This window comes from Carassius auratus, unplaced genomic scaffold, assembly GCF_003368295.1.
Source record: "Carassius auratus strain Wakin unplaced genomic scaffold, ASM336829v1 scaf_tig00043656, whole genome shotgun sequence".
NCBI lineage: Eukaryota > Metazoa > Chordata > Actinopteri > Cypriniformes > Cyprinidae > Carassius > Carassius auratus.
In genome coordinates this window covers 10,791-30,463 of record NW_020526785.1, presented here as the reverse complement: position 1 = coordinate 30,463, position 19,673 = coordinate 10,791, and the positions used below count along the sequence as shown (strand labels likewise).

Sequence of the window (19,673 nt, the reverse complement as noted above, 5' to 3'; positions counted from 1 at the left end):
TGAATTTCATGAGACTGACAAATTCTGTGACACAAACAATCATTAAAATTTTGATAGATAATTAATTAAATAATTCATTAATTTATTCCCTGATTATGTATTTTCTCAGTAAAACTAAATGGAATTATAACAATTGACTTAAATATTACACTGGACCCATGATGAGGATGGGACATGCAAAAGGTACAAATTATAACAGTTATCTAATCTAAACTTCTCTTCTAATTTCTGTAGCTTTTTGAGTCCTGCTGCAGATGAAGCATATGAGTATCTCTTCAATGTTCTGGGTACAAATCCTTTACTGCTCAAAGAACTGAATCTTAAAATACGGAATCTCTGAAAGAGCACAATTAAACTTGGAGACCTTGACTGGGAGAAACTCGCTGCACTTCTGCCGGACTCTCATTGCATAGTGGAGAAAATAAAGTAAGGGATTATGATTTTAGACAATACACATTTTCTAATCTATTAAGTGTGTCTCTGCAAACTTCTGTGATTTAAGGAAATTATGGTAACTAGTGTTGGGCGATATGGTAATTTTTCAAATCATCATATCATGAGCCCGTGAGATCGACGATACACGATATTATCGTGCATGTGTGGAGCAAGAGAGAGACTCTTTGTTCTTGTCATTGCATAACTATTTGGTGTTTTAACCTGTGCAGGTGCATGAGAGAGAGCCTATGGAATCACCAATAATCGAAAAAATATACTTTGAAACATACTGATAAACTAATGTTAAATATAAAAATACTGTTTTTAAAACAGCTAGTTCATATAGTCGGACACAACTGTCATACCACGCGTCCTGTGACAAATGTACCGCATCTGCGCACAAATTCAGTTTCGAGCATCCAGTAATATAATCACACATGTCTTGTGGAGCTTTCGGAGAATACTTTCATTTGTCATTTTAACTATTTGGAAACAGAGCGTAAATGTGGAAGTCCTTCAAACCTTTATTATCCTGTTGCGCCTTCTATTCGTTTGATACGTCTGATGTCACGTAGTCCTGCTTCCATGTCCAAACGCTCTATCAGTTACCATGAGAAAACAAAAATGGTGCTAATATAAACTCACAATGTGATATAATACTACAGAGAAAGTTATTATCTTAACCTTTTACTCCATTCCAATGTCCCAGATAGCCAGACAATGAATGTGCAACCCCTAGTATATATGAATATCTGATAATAACAAATAATAATGTTTTTGTGTTAAGGCTGAATAATTGTGAGCTGACAGAGAAAAGCTGTTCAGTTCTAGCTACTGTTCTCTCCTCCAAACCCAACCTGAAAGAGATGGACTTGAACAACAGTCGTCTGCTGGACTCAGGAGTCAAAGAGATCAGTGAGGGACTGAAGAAATCTAAGCTTGAAATACTAAAGTGGGTACATTCGCACATCATGGAAACACAAACGATTACTTGAATGGCAGGAATATAATAATGTAGTACTGTATTATTTAGTTATTTGGACAAATTTGATCAGCACATATATATATATATATATATATATATATATATATATATATATATATATATATATATATATATATATATATAGTTTATTATTTTTTTTACATTTTCTGTAGACTCTCAAACTGCAGTATCACTGAAGAAGGTTATAAAGCTCTGGCTTCAGCTCTGAGATCAAATCGTTCACACCTGATAGAGCTGGATCTCAGAGGAAATGATCCTGGACAATCAGGAGTGAAGGAGCTTGTAAATGTACTGCCGGGTCATTTGTGTAAACTCAGGTGAGTATTCTTAAAATACATTGTAGCAGTTAGAAAATGAAACCATTAAAAAAAAAAAAAAATCTATTAAAGCTTTGTTATGACTAAAGGGCCTTTTACCAGCTTGGGGAAAAATACTGATTGACTGGAAGGGATGTTAAAGGTTAATCGATTAACTAACCTTAAAAAAATAATGGCATTGGCTAATTACGCATGTGATTGTTTGGCTTTTAGAAATTCTACTTCAGTTACAGTAGTGTTAAAAAAAAAATAAACAATACAAATATGTTAGTGGTTATTTGGAGCTGATGAAGTTTAATTTCACATCAGATCTTGCAGCTTCTCTACACTCTTAAAAATAAAGGTGCTTCACGATGCCACCTTTTTTGTCTGAATGGTTCCATAAAGAACCTTTAACATCTTAAGAGTCTTTCTGTTTCACAAAAAGGTTCTTTGTGGCGAAAGAAGGTTCTTCAGATTATAAAAAAGGTAAGAAAGAAGGGTTCTTTAAAGAACCTTTGAATGAATGGTTCTTGGTGGAACCAAAAATGGTTATTCTATGGCATCGTTGTGAAGAACCCTTTAAGCAACTTTATTTTTAAGAGTGTATTTCTTTCGCTGCACATACAGAAAAATGTCCTATTGCAAGTTAAGCAGTGGTATATTTTCTTGCGTCTTTGTTTTTCATTATTCTGCAATAATTTAGAGCCTGTATCACTATCCAGTCATAGGCTTTGTTTGACACTATATTGATCTGAACTTGCCAAAAAAACATAAATATTAAAAAAATAATGAAAACCTGAAATCATGGACAAGCACAAGTCTAGAGAATCAGATGTTCTGTTTATTCATTCATGTTGAGGAACACACGTTACATGTCTGTTATTAATATACGTCTGTTTGATCATGTGATTTTCCATGTTTATGGAAAATTAAACTAGTTCTAAAATATTAATATCTTATTGCATGTAATGTTACTGTTATTCATCCGGTGTTCCCAGGTTTTTACAAAGTCCCGCAGCAGTTGAAGCTTATCAGTATGTGAATAGAGTTCTCAATATAAAAGACCCATTACTCCTAAGAGAGCTGAATCTGAGTAAACATAAACTAGAACTAAAGAATGTAGAGCAGCTTGCTGCCCTGATGCAGGATAAACACTGTAGACTCAACAAACTTCAGTAAGTATTATTTCCATTCATTGTACATTCACAGTATCTTAAATCAGATGAAGTGTAATCACTGAATGTTGGCATCAAGTACCTTGTGTTGGTAAATTCTCCTCCTGTCACATTTTAGGCTGTGTAATTGTGATCTAACAGAGGAAAGCTGCTTAGTTCTCGCTACAGTCCTGAGATCAAACTCCAGTCTGAAAGAACTTGACATGAGCAACAATAATCTGCAGGATTCAGGAATAAAGAAACTCCAGAACGGATTAGAAAATAAAAACTGCACACTCAAAAAACTCAGGTGAGTAAAATGAAAATTTTATTTTAATAATTTATTTATTTTTAATCAGAGTCAAAATTTTATTGTAGCGAACAAAAGAAAGAGATGTTTCATTTTGATAGACTAAATAAAATCCATTTGAGATTTTTTTCAATATAAAACAATTTATATAATGTATATACAATACATTAAAGATTTAAGGATTAAAAACAATAATTACTGGTAGTTTTAGCAGTATTTTACATTACGTCACAAAATATGAGTTCCCTATCTGTCGGTCACTACGAGTTATGTCGACTGACAAATGGGGTCTCACTTGGGAGGCCAATCATCTCTGATTTAAGAGAAAACGCCAATGAAATTGGCAAGTGGATTAACACACCTGAGCCACTCCCCGTGCCAGCGGGTATAAATAGGGCGACAGGTGCATCCACTCATTAGATTTTTGCTTCGGAGCCGAGTAGTCGATGAAGAAGATCACTACAAAGCCATTCATCTTTGTTTTTGCTGAACTGTTCCTGGTCGGTGTGACGGCGCGTTACAGCGGAGTCCCTGCGAGACGGCGATTCCCCTGGGCGCTTCGGCTAAAAGAGACAGTTCTAAAAGAGCAAATTACGGACGATTCGCGTCTTTTTCAAGATGCCGTTTCGTCCGTGTCCTTCTGGATGCGGTCGTTTCCTGTCTTCGGTTGACGGTCATGAGCGTTGTCTGCAGTGTCTGGGCGTCCAACACGCTGAGGCTGCGCTCGTGGATGATTCATGCGTCTACTGTGGGCGTATGAACATGGCAGCGCTGCGATCGCGTCTCTCACTCCTCAAGGGGAGTGCAGCAGACCCCTCTGTCGCCACCCGTCCCGGTCTCTCTGGCTCGAGCAGAGGGCCGCCGGCTGGCGCTCTGGGAGATCTGAGGATCACAGTGAGAGCTTCTCCGCCGGGCCACGCCCCACGGACCTCTCACTCCTCACGCAGCGACTGTCCCGTGCAGCTGCCGATTGATTCTGCTGGGCCATCTCACAGCGGTCCCAGCGTGTCTTTCGGTGCGCCGCCCGAAGACCAGATGTCGATTGCTGCATCGGGGGATGGGTTATCGACCTCTGAGGATGAAGGTTCGGCGGGGCTGCCCCCCTCGGGTGTTGTCGCTGCTGCCGAATCGGACTTGGAGTTGTCGGCCATGCTTGCCCGGGCAGCCGTGAGTATCGGACTGGAGGTGACTACACCGCCCAGTCCCGAGCCCTCACGGCTGGATGATTGGTTTCTCGGCGCGGGACGCGGCTCACAACCTCGTTCTGCTCCGGTGCCTTTCTTCCCGGAGGTGCATGAAGAGGTGACGAAGTCGTGGACGGCCCCTTTCACGGCCAGAAGCCGCTCTTCTCCCTCTTCCATCCTCACCACCCTCGATGGCGGGGCAGCCAGGGGGTACGTAGAGGTTCCCCAGGTGGAGAGGGCGGTTGCGGTGCACTTGTGCCCACAAAACGCCGCCACTTGGAGGAATCGTCCGCGCCTCCCGTCCAAGGCCTGTAAGCTGACGGCCGCACTCGCTGTCAAGGCTTACAGTGCTGCGGGCCAAGCTGCCTCTGCCCTGCATGCCATGGCTATCCTGCAGGTACACCAAGCCAAGGCACTCAAAGCCATGCACGAGGGTGGTACCGACCCGGGGTTGATGCAGGAGCTGCGCACGGCGACTGACTTCGCCTTACGGGCAACTAAGGTCACGGCGCGGTCCCTCGGGAAGGCGATGTCCACGCTGGTGGTCCAGGAGCGGCATCTCTGGCTGAACCTGGCTGAGATGAGGGACATGGACAAAGCGCGCTTTCTCGACGCCCCCATCTCCCAGGCAGGCCTGTTCGGCGACACTGTCGAGGACTTTGCCCAGCAGTTCTCGGCGGTACAGAAGCAGACTGAGGCCATCCAGCACATCCTGCCCCGACGTGTCTCTCCGGCTGCCACCGTTCCGTCGCGGGTAGCGCCTCAGCCTGCTCGTCGCCGTGGGCGCCCCCCTGCGTCCTCCACACCAGCTCCGCCCCGTGCCGAGAGTTCTTCGAGGCCGGCGCGTCGAGCCCCGCGCAGGAGAGCGGCGCCCCCCGTGTCACTCCCGGCTGCGAAGTCCTCCAAGAAGTCGACCAAGCGGCCCTGACACGGGCAACTCGGAGATGCGGAGAACTGCTCTTCAGGAGATGGCGAAGACAGCGCCACTCCTTCCCCCGGAGGAGGGCCGGGTGGAGAATCCTCAGTTTCTGTTTTGTTCTGTTCCGCCACTGGTCGAACGGCCAGTGGCACCCACATTTTCAATAAAAGAGCAAATTCTCCTTCCTCCGAGTTGCAAGGCTCGTGGGCTGACAATGAGCGACGCGCAGCTTCCTCACTCTCACCCACGACGCCCCCTTTCGCCAGCGGCCAACAGGTCGCGGTTCGGAGACGCAACGCCTCTCCACGCGTCTCTGGCCAGTTCCTCCGGGAACACGGGGAGTGTGGTTGTGATGACCCAGGACGCAGTGCCTTCTGGGCCTCCCGGCACGACTCCCCATCGCTGCACCACTGCGGGTATGTCGACTGTCCCTTTGGTGCCACTTGTACGGAGTCTGGGAGCGTGGCTTGCGCTGCCCAACCCGTCACGCTGGCTCATCCGGACGGTCCGACTCGGCTATGCGATTCAGTTCGCCCGGCGACCCCCCAAGTTCAATGGCGTTCTCGAGACTTCGGTGGCAGTCCAGGACGCCCCTGTCTTGCGCGAGGAGATTGCTGTCCTGCTGGCGAAGGATGCAATCGAGCCGGTCCCTCCAGCCGAGATGAGGACGGGGTTTTACAGCCCTTACTTCATCGTGCCCAAGAAAAGCGGTGGCCTTCGACCTATCCTGGATCTGCGAGTCTTGAATCGGGCCCTACACAAGCTCCCGTTCAGGATGTTGACGCAGAAACGCATTATCAAATGCGTCCAGCCCCAGGACTGGATTGCAGCGATCGACCTGAAAGACGCGTACTTTCATGTCTCTATCCTCCCTCGTCACAGACCGTTTCTGCGCTTTGCTTTCGAGGGTCAGGCATGGCAGTACAAGGTCCTCCCCTTCGGGCTCTCCCTGTCCCCCCGTGTCTTCACGAAGGTCGCGGAGGGCGCCCTTGCCCCACTCTGGGAAGTGGGCATCAGGATCCTCAACTATCTCGACGACTGGCTCATTATGGCCCGGTCCCGAGAAGAGTTGTGCGATCACAGGGACTTCGTGCTCTGGCACCTCAGTCAGTTGGGGCTTCAGGTCAACCGGGAGAAGAGCAAGCTCTCCCCTGTGCAGAGAATCTCTTATCTCGGTATGGAGTTAGACTCGGTGAGTATGACGGCACGTCTCACCAGCGAGCGTGCCCAGTCAGTGCTGAACTGCCTGAGTTCCTTCAGAGGCAGGACAGTGGTACCACTGAAACACTTTCAGAGGCTCCTGGGGCATATGGCATCCGCAGCCGCAGTCACGCCGCTCGGGTTGCTTCATATGAGACCACTTCAGCACTGGTTACACTCCCGAGTCCCGAGATGGGCATGGCGCCGCGGTACACATCGTGTCACCGTCACACTGATGTGTCGCCGCCTATTCAGCCCCTGGTCGGACCTTGCCTTTCTACGGGCCGGCGTGCCCTTAGAACAAGTGTCCCGGCACGTTGTTGTCACAACAGATGCCTCCAACTCGGGCTGGGGCGCGACATGCAATGGGCAGGCAGCTTCAGGGTCCTGGACAGGACCTCGACTGCTTTGGCACATCAACTGCCTGGAGTTGCTGGCAGTGCATCTAGCCTTGCGACGGTTTCGTCCGCTAGTGCTGCACAAGCACGTGTTGGTCCGCACGGACAACACTGCAGCTGTTTCGTACATCAACCGACAGGGCGGTCTACGATCACGTTGCATGTCTCAACTCGCCCGCCATCTCCTCCTCTGGAGTCAGACGTGGCTCAAGTCGCTTCGCGCTGTCCACATCCCGGGGGAGCTCAATCGTGCAGCCGACGCGCTCTCACGACAGCTCACCTTCCCCGGGGAATGGCGACTCCATCCCCAGACGGTCCAGCTGATCTGGAGTCGATTCGGGGAAGCCCAGGTAGACCTGTTTGCTTCCCACGAGTCCTCCCACTGCCAGCTGTACTATTCCCTGTCCCAGGCCCCCCTGGGCACAGATGCACTGGCACACAGCTGGCCTCGGGCTTTACGCAAGTATGCGTTCCCCCCAGTGAGCCTGCTCGCACAGACTCTGTGCAAGGTCAGGGAGGACGAGGAACAGGTCCTGTTGGTTGCGCCTTACTGGCCCACCCGGACCTGGTTTTCGGAACTCATGCTCCTCGTGACAGCCCCTCCCTGGCGCATCCCCCTGAGGAGAGACCTTCTCTCTCAGGGGCTTGGCACCATTTGGCACCCGCGTCCAGATCTCTGGAACCTCCACGTGTGGCTTCTAGACGGGACGCGGCAGACCTAAGTGATCTGCCCCCAGCGGTGGTAGACACTATCACTCAGGCTAGAGCCCCTTCTACGAGGCAGGCCTATGCTCTGAAGTGGAGTCTGTTCACGAATTGGTGTTCTTCTCACCGAGAAGACCCCCGGAGATGCCCGGTCAGAGTCGTGCTTTCTTTCCTGTAAGAAAGGCTGGAGCGTGGGCTGTCACCCTCCACCCTGAAGGTGTATGTGGCTGCCATTGCAGCACATCACGATGCAGTGGACGGCCGGTCCCTGGGGAGGCATGACCTGATCGTTAGGTTCCTGAGGGGTGCCAGAAGGTTACATCCTCCTAGGACACCCCTGATTCCCTCCTGGGACCTCTCTGTTATCCTGGCGGGACTTCAGAGGGGTCCCTTTGAGCCGCTGGATTCAGTCGAGCTTAAGTTCCTGTCTCTCAAGACAGCGCTCCTGATCGCGCTCACTTCCATCAAGAGGGTCGGGGACCTCCAAGCATTTTCGGTAAGTGAAGAGTGCCTTGTGTTCGGGCCGGCCTACTCTCACGTTGTCCTGAGACCCCGGCCTGGATACGTGCCCAAGGTTCCCACCACTCCCTTCCGAGACCAGGTGGTGAACCTGCAAGCACTGCCCCTGGAGGAGGCAGATCCAGCCTTGTCGTTGCTGTGTCCCGTAAGAGCGCTTCGCATATACGTGGACCGCACCAAGAGCTTTAGAAGCTCTGAGCAGCTCCTGGTCTGCTTTGGAGGTCAGCAGAAAGGGAAGGCTGTCTCTAAGCAGAGGTTGGCCCACTGGATAGTGGACGCCATCGCCTTGGCTTACCATTCCCAAGGTGAGCCGTGCCCCCTGGGGGAGAGGGCCCACTCCACACAGAGTGTGGCCTCCTCCTATGCATTGGCGCACGGCGCCTCTCTGGCAGACATCTGTCGAGCTGCGGGCTGGGCGACACCTAACACCTTTGCGAGGTTTTACAACCTCCGTGTAGAGCCAGTTTCTTCCCGTGTGTTGGGTAACAGGTAATTGGCGGGAAGGGCTGGCTGGGTGTCTCGCTTGCTGCGCCATTCCCCCTAACACGGGGATGTGAGCGCCTTCTTCTCCCAGTAGAGTTCCCCGGTTGGCGTACCCTGGTCGAGCATCCTCCAGCACCCTCGGCGTCAGACTTGGCGGAGCGGTCTGTCGCCAGGCCCAGTACTGGCGTTAGCATGCCCGGAGTTCGGTCAGCCCCTGTACTGGGCTAGGTGTCCATATGGCTGGGTTCCCTACGGGTAATCCCATATGTGTATTCTTCCACGGTAAGGTTTCCCTCTTGGCAAACCCATGTCTTCCCTTGACAGACCGTTCTGTCAGTCTCTTCTGGCAGCCGTTCCATCCCTACTCCAAGGTAGGACCTGCCTCAGAGACCCCTTCCATATGTAGTACTGCCCCCTGGGTCAGTCCATATCGGTATATCCACATGTCACCTCCCTACAGGTAGGATGTGGTCTCCGTAGCGGCCTTTCCTAAAGGCTCGCTTCCCCATTGTCTTGCCAGCTGAAAGAACAAATAGGGAAGATTTGAAGCTGTCTTTCACCGAAGGTTGAAATCCCTTCCATTTACTTTATGTGGGCGGAACAGCAGCATGGCCTTCTCCAGCAGCGATGTACTCACCCTTTGGCCCCTTCGGTACCAAGGTCAGTGAATTTGCGCTGGGGCTTTGGGAAGGTTACGACCTTAAGCGTAGCTTTTGTGGCACGCCAGGGCTTGTCAACAATTGCAGCGCCACAGGGTTGTGACGAGGTTCAGGTTATGGCGTTTTCCATAGGACCCCATTTGTCGGTCGACATAACTCGTAGTGACCGACAGATAGGGAACGTCTCGGTTACGTACGTAACCCTCGTTCCCTGATGGAGGGAATGGAGACGTTATGTCCCCATGCCACAACCTTGAACCATTCGCTGTTGCCGGGACACGTTCTCGGCTCCTCAGCGTAAAACCTAATGAGTGGATGCACCTGTCGCCCTATTTATACCCGCTGGCACGGGGAGTGGCTCAGGTGTGTTAATCCACTTGCCAATTTCATTGGCGTTTTCTCTTAAATCAGAGATGATTGGCCTCCCAAGTGAGACCCCATTTGTCGGTCGACATAACGTCTCCGTTCCCTCCATCAGGGAACGAGGGTTACGTACGTAACCGAGACGTACTGAATTGCATCCTGCTTCAAATTCTGCAGGTTTTTGAGTCCGGATGCAGAAAGGGCTTCTAAATATGTGCCTGGACTTGTGGGTAAAAACCTGTTGCTGGTAAAAGAGTTGAATCTGAGTGATGTTAAACTAGGAGACACACAAGTGAATCAGATCGCTGCTCTACTGCGGGATAAACACAGTCAACTCAAAACGGTGATGTGAGTATTTTACATCGTTTATTGTAACTTTTAATAGTGTAAACCACATATTAAACAAAACACAATATAATGAAAAAGATGACAAATCATATCAGATATGATGTTATATCTGGATCATCTTGCCTGTGCCAGAAAAGTAAACCTAGCCGAATTCTGACCTATAGCTTTAATTTGCAGGAAGACTGCATGCTATTACTTATCTTAACTTCTCTATCCACCATAAAGTGGTTTGATATCCAAATATAGATATGATTATTTCTGTAATTTAAGACAGCACAAGATTCAAAACTGAAAACATAGATAGGCTATCTAAAAAATAAATCAATAAAAAATAAATCAGTTTGATTCAATAAATCAGTTTGATTCAATGTCTGTTCTCTCTCTGTCTTCAGTCTGTGTAGATGCAGTATTAAAGAGAAACAGTGTCTCACCCTGACTTCAGCTCTGAAATCAAACCCATCACACCTGAGAGAACTGGACCTCAGTGGAAATAAAATAAATACAGGAGTAAATCACTTATGCGACATACTGAGGTATTCACACAGTAAACTGGAGAGACTGAGGTGAGGAACATGCATACAGAACAAAAATAAATAAATAAACAAATTATATATTTATTAAAATTATATATATTTATATTAGAGGTGGGCATAGATTAATTTTAATCTAGATTAATCTCACTGTGATCTTGAAATTAATCTAGATTAATCTAGATTAAAATGGCTCATTCAAATTATGCCGAAGGCATTCAGAATATGTGTTACCCAAATAAAATTGACAAACAGTAAGGGCCCTATTTTAACGATCTGAAACACAAGTGTCAAAGCGCGAAGCGCAAGTAACTTTGTGGGCGGGTCTCGGCGCTGTTGCTATTTTCCCGGCGGGATAAATGGCTCTTGCGCCCGGCGAAAATCTAAAATGGGTTGGTCTGAAGTAGCTTCATTTTTCATAGGTGTGGTTTGGGCATAACGTGAAATAAACCAATCAGAGCGTCATCCAACATTCCCTTTAAAAGCAGGTGCGCAAGTTCCATTATGGATTGCTAGTATTATGGCGTATTTACCAGGCGCACGCCAGGAGCGGTTCACAGCCGAGGAGACTGATGTTCTTGTAAGAGCAGTGAAAGACAGAGAAGTTGTGTTGTATTTACTACAATTAGCCTGAATAATTTGTAAGCTAGATTTATGCCTATTTTTTCACATCTTCGTGGCACACCACAATGATTTCCGTCATCTCATGTGTTAATATTTTTTTAGTGTAACAATTAATGATTTGCAAATATAACTGTTGCATCTGTGTAGATTACATGAGCAAAGTGTATGCGCGTTGTGCACGCTATACATTATGGTCAAGCATGCGCCCTTAAAATAGCATAATGAACAACGCGCAACGCGCCACTGACTTTAGACTAGGTTTTTTCTGGTCAGTGGCGCAATTGTTTAATGGAACAGCAAAATAGCACCAGGGATTGTTTGCGCCGGAACACGCCTCCTTTTTTGCGCTGAACCGCCCAGGGAGCGCAAGTTCATTCACTAGTTTAGCGACGTGCTTCTGTGGAGGGAAAAGCGCGCTTTGCGCGGGTGCAAAATAGGAATGACACATGCGTCTGTGTACAAAGTCAATTGCGCTGGGTGCAAGATAGGGCCCTAAGTCTTTGAGAAGGGGTTTATCAAGCTAGGTGGTGCATTAGAAAAGGGGCTCATCTCCTGTTTCCAAAATGCATCACAAAGTGCTTGAAAAAGCTGTAAACTTATTCCACATTGGACAAGGTGCAAACAACCTTACGCCTGTTTCACACCAATGTTTACCAATGTTTTTTTCAAGTTGGTAGATGTCAACAGTGCCGCTGCTTGCCATTTTGGTGCCCTAAGCATAATTCCTTTATGATGCCCTCCACCCCGACCCCGAGATAAAAAAAAAAAGTTCGCGCGAACAACCGGAACGGACCATCCGGCATGGGGGGTGGTACTTTCTAGACTAGACTAGAGCAATTATTAAATATCTTTCTTGTACCCATAATACTGTCATTTAAAAAAAAAAAATTCATTAGGCTATTTTTGGTGCCCCCTCAGCACTTGGTGCCCTACGCACAGTGCGTGATGCGCGTGGTGGGAGCGGCGGCGCTGGGTGTCAAGGTACAGAAACCAAATAATTAAATGTAAAATAGCACTGGATAGTCTTCAATGTAAAAATTAAATATACAATCAAACCTACATTTATTCAGATACCTTCAACATTTCTCACATTATTACAGTTTTGCTATATATATCAAAAATTATATCTGGTGTCTGAATAATTTTTGGTTTGACTCTTAAAACTACAAAGTAATTCAGTCAAGAGCAGTGAGTGATTTTCTTTCATTTTCTTGGATTAACATTACAGCAGCCAGCAGCTAAATTAGGCGCGGTCACTTTAAGAGTCGATGAACGCATTCAATATAATACACATCCCATTTTTTTCCTCAACTGTTTACTTTCACTTAAGAAATAACTGACAGTTTTTTCGAGCATAATTTCCAAGGTGGATATTTTGACATATTATTATTTTGTATGTATTTGTCGACACAAGAGCAAAAATAAGCAAATTCGATGTTCAAGTGTTTTGACGCCTTTCTCTGCGTGAGCCCTGAACACCAGAACACCGCCAGTACTGAATTGGGCTCTTTCACATCTTTTTGTTTGTTCAAACTGCTTTGTTCAGGTGCGGGAGGGACTTCGAGGAGAACTTCACAGAAGAGAGCTCGGTTCAGTGTCGCTGTCCGTGATACGCGGCTCTCGCTTTCTCTCTCTCCGCACCGAACACAGCGCGAGTAACCGGCTACTCTGTTCAGCTTTTCCGCGTCTTGTTTTTGGATGCTTTAATGTTTAAATCGACAAGCGGTAAGGCTTAAAAACATGTGAAAAAGATATGCTTTCGTAACGATGTGCAGCAGTGGCCCTTCAACTGTCCTGAGCATCTTTTTAGGCTGCCCTCAGCCAGTCGGTTATAAAAAAATATCAAGTTGAAAGTCATCATAGTGTGTATATGTGTGTGTGTATATATATATATATATATATATATATTAGGGGTGTAACGGTTCACAAAATTCACGGTTCGGTTCGATACGATTCACTGGTGTCTCGGTTCGGTTCGGTACGGTTCGGTACGTTTTAGATACAGCAAAAAGAAAAAATTGGCAGATACATTTCCTTGATTTAAAAAAAATATATATTTATTAAAACTAACAAAGTATGTTTTTTTTTACATTGAACAATGATGGAGCTATTCTTTACCCATCTTCTATGGTGTTTTCTTAGTAACATACTGTATAAAACAAAAACAGCTCCTTATAAAAAAAAAAATGAAAATTTTATATTATTGTTGTAGTAGTTATGAACAAATACAAAGATGTAACTTTTTATATGGAACTCTATAACTCTTTATATTGAGTGTGTTTTTACTCAATTGGTTCTCTATAGGGCTTTTGTTTTTTGGCACAAAGCAGGAATTACGGTCTGGCTGAAATGAGCTCGTGAAGGAATATTGTAACGGGGCTCAATTACATTAAGCATATTCTTAAAACCTGCGTTTTCCACTACAGAGCGCGCTCGCTCACTCAGTACGCGCGGCGCTGGACCCTGGGCTCAGCGCTGCCCTTCAGATACAACGCGATTTGGGCTGCACTATGCCAAGAGCAAAGTAGGTGGAGTTTTCAAAACTGCCCGTGCATACGTTCTATTTATAACAGTTGTTCTATCTAATAACGTGCAGGCCTGTTAATTGTATCGTACTGCTCAGGAAATTCCGATACAGTACAGTACTAGTCCATTTTGATTTCCGTGCTTGCTCGGATGCCCCGATCGATTGGTAAAGTGCACCCAAACACCAGACCTGTTGGTTATTGGAGGATCTTATATTTCTGGTCTGTTAAACGCATTGGCCATTTTGCAACGAGCCTTCAGCGCGTACTGAGTGAGCGAGCGCCTGACTGAGTAGCCTATATAACATATAAAGTTGGTGTTTTTTTTTCTTCGGGGGTGTCAGGGGCGTTGCCTGTTACGTCGTTTGGGTTATTGAGCTACCTTGTTGAACGCATATCATTATATTTCACAATTTTTTATTTATTTTGCAAATATAATTAATTAGTCCAACGAACCGTTCGGTACATAATGCGTACCGCGTACCGAACCGAAAGCCTCGTACCGAACGGTTCAATACGAATACGCGTATCGTTACACCCCTAATATATATATATATATATATTAGTGGTGGGCCGTTATCGCTGTTAACGTGCTGCGTTAACGCGAGACTCTTATCGGGCGATAAAAAAAATATCGCCGTTAATCTATTCTCAAAGTTGGGTTGGGAGCTGGGTCTATACTAAGCAAGCTATGATGACTTTCACCCTTGATATTTTATATAAATGACTCGCTGAGGACAGCCTAAAAAGATGCTCAGGACAGTTGACGGGCCACTGCTGCGCATCGTCACGAAAGCTTATCTTTCTCACGTGTTGTTAAGCCGTACCGCTTGCTTGTCGATTTAAACATTAAAGCATCCAAACACAAGACGCGGAAAAGCTGAACGGAGTAGCGCGTGCCGTTAGGTGCGCACGAGAGAGAGAGCCGCGTATCACGGACAGCGACACTGAACCGAGCTCTCTTCTGCGAAGTTCACCTCGAAGTTCCTCCTGCACCCGAACGAACAAATGCAAATCGCAGTTTTAACAAACAAAAAGATGTGAAAGAGCCCAATTCAACACCACGGTGTTCTGGTGTTCAGGGCTCGCGCAGAGAAAGGCGTCTCAAAACACTAGAACATCGAATTTGCTTATTTTTTCTCTTGTGCCGACAAATACATACAAAATATGTCAAAATATCCACCTTGGAAATTATGCTCGAAAAAACTGTCAGTTATTTTTTAAGTGAAAGTAAACAGTTGAGGAAAAAAATGGGATGTGTATTATATTGGATGTGTTCATCATCTCTTAAAGGGACCGCGCCTAATTTAGCGACTGGCTGCTGTAATGTTAATCCAAGAAAATGAAAATGAAAATCACTCACTGCTCTTGACTGAATTTCTTTGTAGTTTTAACAGTCAAACCAAAAATTATTCAGAAACCAGATATAATTTTTGATATATATAGCAAAACTGTAATAATGTGAGAAATGTTGAAGGTGTCTGAATAAATGTAGGTTTGATTGTATATTTCATTTTTACATTGAAGACTATCCAGTGCTATTATTTGGTTTCTGTACCTTGACACCTACAAACTTAAAAAAAAAAAAAAACTTAAACATTCGTGTGAAACAGGAGTAATGTTGTTTGCACCTTGTGCAATGTGGAATTAGTTTACAGCTTTTTCAAGCACTTTGTGATGCATTTTGGAAACAGGAGATGAGCCCCTTTTCTAATGCACCACCTAGCTTGATAAAACCCTTCTCAAAGACTTACCGTTTGTCAATTTTATTTGGGTAACACATATTCTGAATGCCTTCGGCAGAATTCGAATGAGCCATTTTAATCTAGATTAATTTCAAGATCACAGTGAGATTAATCTAGATTAAAAAAATTAATCTATGCCCACCTCTAATATATATATATAAATACATACATACATACATACATACATATATATATATATATACACACATATATATATATATATATATATATATATATATATATATATATATATATATATATATATATATACATATATTGGTATTTAAGGAAAAAGATAATGAGTTGTATTGTAATCTAATTTCTCTGAATGTAGGTTCAGTGGATGTGAAATAACAGATGAAGGATGTTCTGCTGTGACTTCAGCTCTGAAATCAAACCCATCACATCTGAGAGAACTGGACCTGAGTGGAAATGAAATAGGAGACTCTGGAGTGAAAAACATCAGTGATCTACTGATGAACCCAAAATGCAAGCTGGAAATACTCAAGTATGCAATTTTATGCTGTATAGAAGTTACAGTGTGATTCAAGTTTATAATTCTGTTGGTTATTTGAAACCATTGGAGCCAAAAATAATAGTGTTTATAGCACTACAGCGTCTGGAATTTGCCTTTTAGTTTATACTAGCTGTTTTTAATTACATGCTGTAACACTTCAGTAAGGTGGTCATTGTAGATTAACCCATTTTCCTTTTTCTGTCTTCAGTTTGTGTAAATGCAGTATTACAGAGAAATATTGTCTCAGCTTGACTTCAGCTCTGAAATCAAACCCATCACATCTGAGAGAACTGAACCTCAGTGTGAATCAGATTAATAAGACAGGGTTGAATCACTTATGTGACGTACTGAAGGATTCACACTGTAAACTGGAGAGACTGAGGTGAGGAACATTTGCATACAATACAAAATAAATGTTTGTGGTATTTAAATGAATAAGATTGAAGAGGGTTTTTTTTTTTTTTTTTTGTCTCATTGTTCCGAATTTAGGTTCAGAAGTTGTGAAATGACAGATGAAGGATGTTCTGCACTGACTTCAGCTCTGAAATCAAACCCATCACATCTGAGAGAGCTGGACCTCAGTGGAAATCAACTAGGATACTCTGGAGTGAAAAACATCAGTGACCTACTGATGAACCCACAATGCAAACTTGGAAAACTAGCGTTAGTAACATTCCAAAATAGCTACAGAATAGTAATTTTGCACTTCCACGTTAGCCATATGGTCATAATAGCTAATGCCCATAAACTTTAGACAGCATTGAATTTCCACAGCCTGAGTTGTCTTCTCTAGTTCATGTGTCAGTGTCCATGATTTACATACAGGAAGAAAAAAATAACTGGAACATGAATATGCCTAGATTTAATTTAAGGTTGATGTTCTTGTCCCTTTATATTGGCTTTAGTCTTTAAGTGCTATTGTAGTCTGGGCTATCGTGGCCATAATTTCTGGTTTGGATCTCTTATCAGATATCAGAGGTATTTGAATTGAGACACTGATTCCAGGCACTGGTTCTGGATGGTTTGGGACAATCAAATCTTTCTCCATGAAATAATACCCTAGGTTTAATGATGTATGACATATGTACTCAAAGATCTGAGCCTTTTTTTCTTTTTCTGTGTTTTTTTTTTTTTTTTTTTGTCTTCAGTCTGTGTGGATGCAGTATTACAGAGAAACAGTGTCTCATCCTGACTTCAGCTCTGAAATTAAACCCATCACACCTGAGAGAACTGGACCTCAGTGGGAATAAAATAGAAAACACAGGAGTGAATCGCTTGTGTGACATACTGAAGAATACAGACTGTAAACTGGAGAGACTGAGGTGAGGAGCTCTATATATTAGTCAAAATGAGTAACGATCATTTTAAAACAAGATATTTTATACTCAGTATTTTGTGAAGAGCCTGAGTTTACATTGTATTTATTGAAAGTTGTTTATTATTGAACTATTTGTTTTGAAGACTTCTCTTTCTCTGTCTGTCTGACTCCTTCTAGTCTAAATGACTGTGGCATTACAGATGTTGCTTGTTTGGCTCAGTCTTTGGATAAGAAGACATCATTACATTTTCTAAAAGAGCTTGATCTAAGTAACAATAAAATAGGAAACTCAAAAGAAGCAGCTCACTGAGGTGCTAAAAGAATCAGGCTGTGAACTGAGGTGAGTAAACAGCACTTTGTGGAATAGAGATCTACCTATACCTCATGCATGGGAAGTCTTTAAAATATTTGTGAAAGGAACATTTTCATTAATCTTTATTAAATCGAGTTCTTGTGTCAGAACAACAATTTAAAATTAATTAGCTTGTTTCACCAAACTAGTAAAGCACAAACCTTGCCCCACAGCTAATTTCATTCATCTCACAGTCACCTGTCAAAAGAATTTGGACTTCAGAATAAATCATAGATGATATTTAGTCACGACAAACAGTAATGCTATCAGGATGTGCTATCAAGGCAATAATAATGGAAATGTTTGGTTTAGGTTTGGGTGTTAGTATTTGTTTAATCTTTGTGTTGATAATTAACACTGCAACTGACATAAAATCAGAGTCAAATCATTGAATCAGGCTTGGTTTGTGCTAAACTGGTATGAGGGAAATCACTCGATTGATAAAATGTTGAACACAAAGAAGATGAGGATAGAAACCATGCAACTACAACAATAGCTTTATTAAATGCTTTAACAGAAGAAAATGATTGTACTGAAGATAGACTGATAATTGTTGGCCGACTGTAGGAAAATGCTGCACTCCTGGTAAAATCAGTGCAGATACTAGGCTCAGCTCACAGTCGTCCACCATCACATGATCAATGTCTCTGTCTTTTCAGTCATGTTCAACATCATTTATTTTACTTTCAGTTACTGTACATTAGAAATCCCCAACACACAAATTGACACTTTTGTCTAATAAAGTGCATGCTCCTGAGATCACATGTGCTAATAAATAACTTTTCATGTTCAGGCTTAGAGAGTTTTGAGTTCAAAAGGTTTATGTTTTTATTAAAAATAACATGTTTTTGCTCCTTGACATTTATCCTATGTAAACTGTGGGATGTAATATCTGTTTTATTCCTAATTTGTTGGAATAAATGTAAACCATACACTCATCCTCATCTTTTCCCTTACAAAGACTGGATATAGATCATTTTATAGTCACAATAACATTAAGACAGAAATATATGAATGTTATTTGAATCATCACTAGTCTGCAATGTTAATGTTAGTGTAATCTGCTACCCTTTTTGTAGAAAAGTAATAGCAGAAATATGATAACAAATTTGCAACTTGTTACAGCCAACACTGATTTTTTTTCTGTTATCCGATTCCTTCTTACAGACTAGACAGTGAAAGCTGGCTCATAACTGGTCTAAAACGAGTTGGTGGATGGTTTGGGCTTTAAGCTCAAGAAGCTGTACAAACAGAACCTGTCAACTTCAGGTAAGAGATCCTCAGAAGAGCCTCACTATAGTACTGTGTCTATGAAGATAAAGTAATATGTGTGATGTGAAGTTTTTACAGCATAACCTACAATGTACATAATGTATTCATTATCTCTATGAGTTTAATGTCTTTGAAAACAGCACTGTGTAAGTTTGATAGGAAATTTAAGCAACTTTAAAGGACTAGTTCACTTCTAGAATAAAAAAATCCTGATAATTTACTCATGTCTTTCTTTCTTCAATTGGAAAAAAAACTTTTTTTTTTGAGGAAAGCATTCCAGGATTTTCACCATATAGTGGACTTCAGTGGTGATCAACGGGGTTAAAGTCTGCAGTTTCAGTGCAGGTTCAAAGGGCTCTACATGATCCAAGCCAAGGAATATGGGTCTTATCTAGTGACACCATTGGTAATTTTCTAAAAAAAAAAAAAAGAGTAAATACTATGCTACTTTTTAACCACAAATGCTTGTCTTGCACTAGCTCTACTTCACGCATTATGTAATCACGTTGGAAAAGTTACTCAAAGTACCAACCCAGTATTTATAATGTGAATGTGCAAAGAAAGTCAAACCCCCATTACAAAAAAAAGTAAAACAATGATGTCAGATGATTTTGAAGTTGGAGGAGAAAATGAGATGGAGTATTTTGCCCTACCTTTCTGAACTGAGACAAAGAACTAACCAAGTGTGACCGAATGCTTATAACAGATCTAGTGCAAGACAAACATTTGTGATTTAAAAAGTCAAAAAAAAAAAAAAAAAAAATTAATGTTTTTTTTTAGAAAATGACTGATCATTCCACTAGCTAAG

The 19,673-nt window shown here is 43.5% G+C and overlaps 1 pseudogene; it reads left to right on the top strand.

Moving 5' to 3' along the window:
* Nucleotides 1-8: 8 nt before the first annotated feature.
* Nucleotides 9-17,585, top strand: LOC113086625 (ribonuclease inhibitor-like; annotated as a pseudogene).
* Nucleotides 17,586-19,673: the final 2,088 nt, after the last annotated feature.